This window comes from Chrysochloris asiatica, unplaced genomic scaffold (genome assembly GCF_000296735.1).
Source record: "Chrysochloris asiatica unplaced genomic scaffold, ChrAsi1.0 scaffold00013, whole genome shotgun sequence".
Classification (NCBI taxonomy): Eukaryota; Metazoa; Chordata; class Mammalia; order Afrosoricida; family Chrysochloridae; genus Chrysochloris; species Chrysochloris asiatica.
This window is the reverse complement of record NW_006408531.1, coordinates 23,069,708-23,075,716: the sequence shown is the minus strand read 5'-3', so window position 1 is coordinate 23,075,716 and position 6,009 is coordinate 23,069,708. Positions and strand designations below refer to the sequence as shown.

The 6,009-nt window shown below is 40.5% G+C and overlaps 1 pseudogene; it reads left to right on the top strand.

Annotated features, from left to right (window-relative positions):
- The first annotated feature begins 4,623 nt into the window (after positions 1–4,623).
- Positions 4,624–5,243, top strand: LOC102842168 (annotated as a pseudogene).
- Positions 5,244–6,009: the final 766 nt, after the last annotated feature.

Genomic DNA, 6,009 nt, shown 5'->3' with positions numbered 1-6,009 from the left:
TCAGGAGGGACCAGTCGCTGGAGAAGGATATCATGTTTGGTAAGGTGGAGGGTCAGAGAAAAAGAGGAAGACCCCCAGTGAGATGGATTGGCCAAGTGGCAACATCGATGGACTCAAGCATGGCAACAATAGTAAGGTTGGCCCAGGATCAGGCAGTGTTTCATACTGCTGTGCATCAGGTCACTATGAGTCGGGACCGACTCAATGGCACCTAACAGCAAATACACAACAGAGTCCTGGTGTGGCACTATGGGTTAATGCACCAGACTGCAAAGCCATTTGAACTGCAAGATCAGTAGTTCAAGCTCACTGGCTGCTCCTCAGAAATTCTATATAGGGTCGCTATGGGTTAGAATCGACTCGATGGCATTTAACAACATCAACAACAATACACAACAGAATGAAACCCTGCTTAGACCTCACCATTTTTACATTGCTGCCACTGTGTCAATCCATCTCAATGGGGGTGGGGGTAGGGGGCGGGGTCTTTCTCTTTTGGGGACGGGTTTCAATCTTAGCTCTGCCTTATTAACTTGGTCCCTTAGGCAAGTTCTGTTCCGTAGTTTTCAAGTCTATGAAATAATGAAGACAATCGACCTGTAAAAAGACAGGTTTTCTGAAAGTATTAAATGAGTCAGTGAAGGCTAGATGTTCTTTTTGGTTTTTTTTTTTTAATGCTTTATTGTGAATTATGTGATAGTTTACATGGGAGAACATTAGTTTTACATTCATCCTATCGTATATCGTTTCATTGCCATGGTTACAATCCCTTCCATACATCATCAAACAACCAAACGGTGTACCCTGCATGCTTGTCCCTGGTCTAGAGTCCCCAGTCATTCCATCTCTCCACATCATTGTCTCTGTCTCCATCTCTGGCATCACTGCTTCTCTGGATAAGGTCCCACACTCCACTCTTCTCCGTTGATGGTCCCAGGGACCTCTGCTCCTGCACTGCAAATTCAACTGCTCCCCTCAATTTGCTACAAAATGTCTACCTTTACATTTCCAACCCTCACAGTCAGTCCTGATAGCAATTATTCACTCTTGTGCCACATGAATGCCATCCCCATCTCCTTTTCTCAGCCCCACCCAGACAGATAGATGTTCTTATAGGTCATATATCTACTTATACACCTTTTCATAGGTTCTCAAAGAAAGACAAAAATGGCTTTTATTAATTTGAGTTGTTTCTTATACACCTTTATAGGAATTCAATCCTATTTCTCCCTACTCACTCGTGGGAACCCCGAGAAGGTATGGAGTTGACAACAATAAGGAGTCTTTGTGTGGTGCTGCAGGATAATTCATGACTGCCAGGCTGTTTTCAACAGTAAGGTCAGTAGTTCAAATCTACCAGCTGCTCCTGGAAAACCTAGACAGGGTCGTTATGTGTTAGAACTGACTCAATGGCACCTAATAACAACATATTTAAGAAAAGTATCTTTCTACATATTTTACAATAGGCATATCTTATCGGATTATACTATCATTCTAATACTTAAGTCACTTGATAGCAACATGTTATTACTTCCATCTAAGAGTTTTCGTAAATAATTTATTTATTTTAATTTTTAAAATAACATTAAATTATTTGTGAAAGAAAATATACTTACTAGAATTAGTATTCTAACATAAAAAACAATCATGGGAGACATCTAAGAAACTATCTAGTTCACAAAGCATCTCCTGGTTCCATTCAAATGACTGCCTTTTGGTCTATGTACAAGTTCTGCATAAGCACAGTTGCATATTCTGGAATTCCTATTTTTCATAATTTATTCACATTTTTATGATCCACACAGTTAAATGCCTGTGGTATATAGATGACATAACCTTCATTGCTGAAAATGGAGATTTGAAGCACTTATAGATGAAAATGAAAGATTTACAGCCTTCCGTAAGAATTCCACTTCAGAATAAAGAAAAAAAAAAAAAATTCTTGCCACTGAGCCAATAAACAGCATCAAGATAAACAGAGTAAAGACTGGTGTCAAGGATTTCATTTCATTTGGATCCACAGTCAGCATCCATGGAAGCAGCATTTTTACCATAAGAAACCGAGTTTCCAGGATTATTTATTGAATCCTTTCCCCACTCCTCTGTAATATATCTATGTGATTGTGTGCCTTGATTTGATCAATTACATTTGTCTATATATCTGTCCCTGAACTAGTGTCATGCTGCTATACTTTCTATAGTTTTATAATTAGTGTCTTAATATTATGTAGAACGAGTCACCCTTTACCTTAGAGTGTAACTTTTGACTTATAATTCGCTTTAAAAAAATAATTAACACAAGCAAAAATTTCATAAACATTTCAGATCTTATGAGCGATTGGCAGATAATTGTAACCGGTACAGGGTGGTCCAGAAAATACTGAACTCTTGTTTGAAAGCCATGAGACATGGCACACTAGTCACAAATCTCTCTGATACTCAGTGTCTTCATTTATAGAAAATATTTTCAAATTCGTTAGTTTGTTGAGGTCTGAAGAAAAAGTTATTTGCAAAAGTATGGTTAGACTTCTTTGGGGGTATCAGTATGTGGGTAGCTAAAGAAGCACTGATGGAACTCTAGGAAGGTCAGCTTGCAGGTTACTAACAAGGCGTCTAAAGAGTTGTAGTTTGAACTGGGATTTAAGTGTCTTTATTTGAGCTTAGTAAGCAAGAATAAAATGTCTCCCATAGCTGGGCCATAGAGAGAGGTACTTGGTCTTGATATGAAATAATGATACAGCTAGCTGTAAAACCCTGTGGTTTTGAAGGCCATGTCAAATTGGACTAAATATACATCCTACATGGAAGGTCTGGTGTGGTGCTATGAGTTAATGCACAGGACTGCACTGTAAGGTCAGTGGTTCAAGCTCACCAGCTTCTCCTTGGAAATCCTACACAGGATTGTTATAGATCAGAGCCGACTTGACAGCATTTAGCAACAACAATGTTTACGTGGGGTCCTGGTGTGTAACTGTAGGATAAACACTCAACTACAAGGTAGGTTTGAATTACAAAGTCGGCTGTCAAACTTACCAGCTGCTCCTTGGAAACCCTACACAGTGTTGCTATTAGTTGGAACTTACTCCAGGGCACTTCACAACATTTACATAGTTGACCCTTGAGATTTCCTTTTCTCTGGAAAATAGCCTTTCACCTACATGTCTGATGAACGATGTGTCATGCCACATAAAAGTCCAACAGAATGAAGCGGCATGAAAAGTATTTAGGGGATGGCCCCAACAGAAAGGCACAAACAAGAAATGGAAGCACTTTGATTCATATAATGTGGTGGGAAGGGTTACTAACAGCAAACATTGGTACTCTCTGTTTAGAGATTTCATCACCAATTTTACCATGGACAAAGGATCTTGCTATATAATCTGGTTTGGGGCCTACTTGTCTTCCTTAATTTAGACTGACAGACTCAAAACAAATGGCAATATTGTTAATATGCAAGTAAAAACAGTACTGCTACAATATCATAGAAACCCTTATCAAGTAAAAATATCTAAATGTGAACTATTGTTTCTCTACCTCTCCTCCATCTAGGTCTATGCATTTCTAAAGGCAGTGTTTCCATTTCTCTAACTCTTCCCTGAAGAATCCTGTACTCTTTGATTTATGCTAGATCAAAATGACAGCTTTGGGGGGAAAAGTGAGATGGGGTGAGATCAGAGCTTTAGACTGGATGCAGTAAGATTTCCCAAAGCAATTCTTATAAATAAAGAGTCAACAGATGCATTGTCATTGACGGAAAACCAAAAATTTCTGGGCCTTTTTCTTACCAATGCAGTTTTCAATTTTCTTAAAACTTCTTCATTATAAACTTCGTAATTGTCCTATGTCCTTTGAAAAATATTTATCAAGATATCCCTTTGAAATTTCCAAAAATATTTACCCTAGCTTTTCGAACAGACCTATCTGCTTTGAATTTAACTGAACCAGCAGATCTCTTTGGAAGTCACTGTTTTAATTGGACTTTCCCCCCCCCCCAACTTTTTATTTTGAATTGAGTAAAGATTTACAGAGCAGATCATTAGTGTCACATTTAACAAATCATACACTTCGTACATCTCAATGACTGCAATCCCCTCAATGTGCCATCATGTATCCTGCTTCTCCCTCACGAGTCTTGTTTCCATTCTTCCCTCTTTCCAACCCTTCTGAACTTTGTCCTTAGGTAAATGCTGCTCATTGGATCTAGAAAGGTTGATCATTCCATGGTGTGCGTACCTCAGTGTTGTGGTGCCTCCTATAGACCTATTTACTGCTTGACTGAAAATTGAGCCACACGAGTAAGTTCAGTTCCAAACCTGTAGGGTGAGTAAGGGTCATAGGCTCTGGGTTCCTCAATACTCTTTATGACCACTAAGCCTAATTTTATTTTATGAGTTTGAGTTTTTGTCCACATTTTATCCCACTCTATCCAAGACCTTCTTAAGAGATCCCTTTCAGAGAAATGGACAATGGTAGCTGGACACCATCAGAATTCTGGAATTCCACCTTTTTTGGAAGACCCTTTAGTGAAACTAAAGTCAGGTGTATTACTATGAGCACTAATATGTATTGACAGTACAAAAACATATTTTGTTTACCGGTCCAGGCTGAGCAGGAGGCGCTATCATGGGAGTTGACATCTACCACAACAAGGACTGAAAGTTTCCTGTCAGGAGCCCAAGAGCCAGGACATCTACCTACGACTGTTGATCAAGCTGTGCAGGTTTCTGGCAAGACAGACCAATTCCACCTTCAACAAAGTTGTGCTGAAGAGGCTGTTCATGAGCCGCACCAACTGGCCACCCCTGTCCCTTTCTTGGATGATCCGGAAGATGAAGCTTCCTGGCTGGGAGAACAAGACAGCTGTGGTCATGGGGACCATCACAGAGGATGTGTGGGTTCAGGAGGTGCCCAAGCTGAAGGTGTGTGCACTACGCGTGAGCAGCTGAGCCCAGAGCCACATCCTCAAGACTGGGGGCAAGATCCTCACCTTCGACCAGCTGGCCCTGGACTCCCCCAAGGGTTGTGGGACTATCCTTCTGTCTGGTCCACGCAAGGGCCTTGAGGTGTACAGGCATTTCGGCAAGGTACCTGGAATCCCACACAGCCACACCAAACCCTACGTTTGCTCCAAGGGCCGGAAGTTGGAGCATGCCAGGGGCCTGAGGCCAGCTGAGGCTACAAAAATTAACCTCAGATTCTTCCCTGTTATTAAAACGATTTTAGATGCCAAAAAAACAAAATAAAACAAAGAGCATATTTTGTTTAGAATAACCCATGCAAGCATGAAGTGGAACCTTAGTAGCAATACTTTTTGACCTACCCTTGTACAGCTGCTACAACAGTCAACTCCATACCCTCTTGGGGTTCCCATGAGTTAGTAGGGAGAAATAGGATCGAATTCCCAGAAAGGTGTATCAAAAACAATTCAAATTAATAAAATCCATTTTTGTCTTTCTTTGAGCACCTTTGAAAAGGTGTATACGTAGATACAGGGCCTATAAGAACATCTAGCCTTCACTGACTCATTTAATACTTCCAGAAAACCTGTCTATGTACAGGTCAATTGTCTTCTCTACTTCATAGGCTTGCAAACTGTGGAACAGAACTTGCCTAAGGGACCAAGTTAATAAGGCAGGGCTAAGATTGAAACCCTTCCCCAGAAGAGGAAGACCCCTGAGTGAGGTGGATTGACACAGTGGCAGCAATGTAAAAATGATGGTGAGGAGAGTGCATTACCAAGGAGGGTTTCATTCTGTTGTGTATAGGGGGTTGCTGTGAATCTGCATGAACTTGACAGCACCTAACAACAATAAACAATTAAAACCAAGCAGTTTTTCCCTGGAGCATATGTTCTTTACCATTGAGTGTGTATTGTATTTTTTACTTTTTGCTGCTTTCAGTGATGTTTACTCCTTTAAATCTATCTATCATATTTGAGTTTATTCTGTGGCAGTAGTGGTGTTGACTCATGAAGAACTATACCCAGCTTGCACAACATGGGTGGAGGCC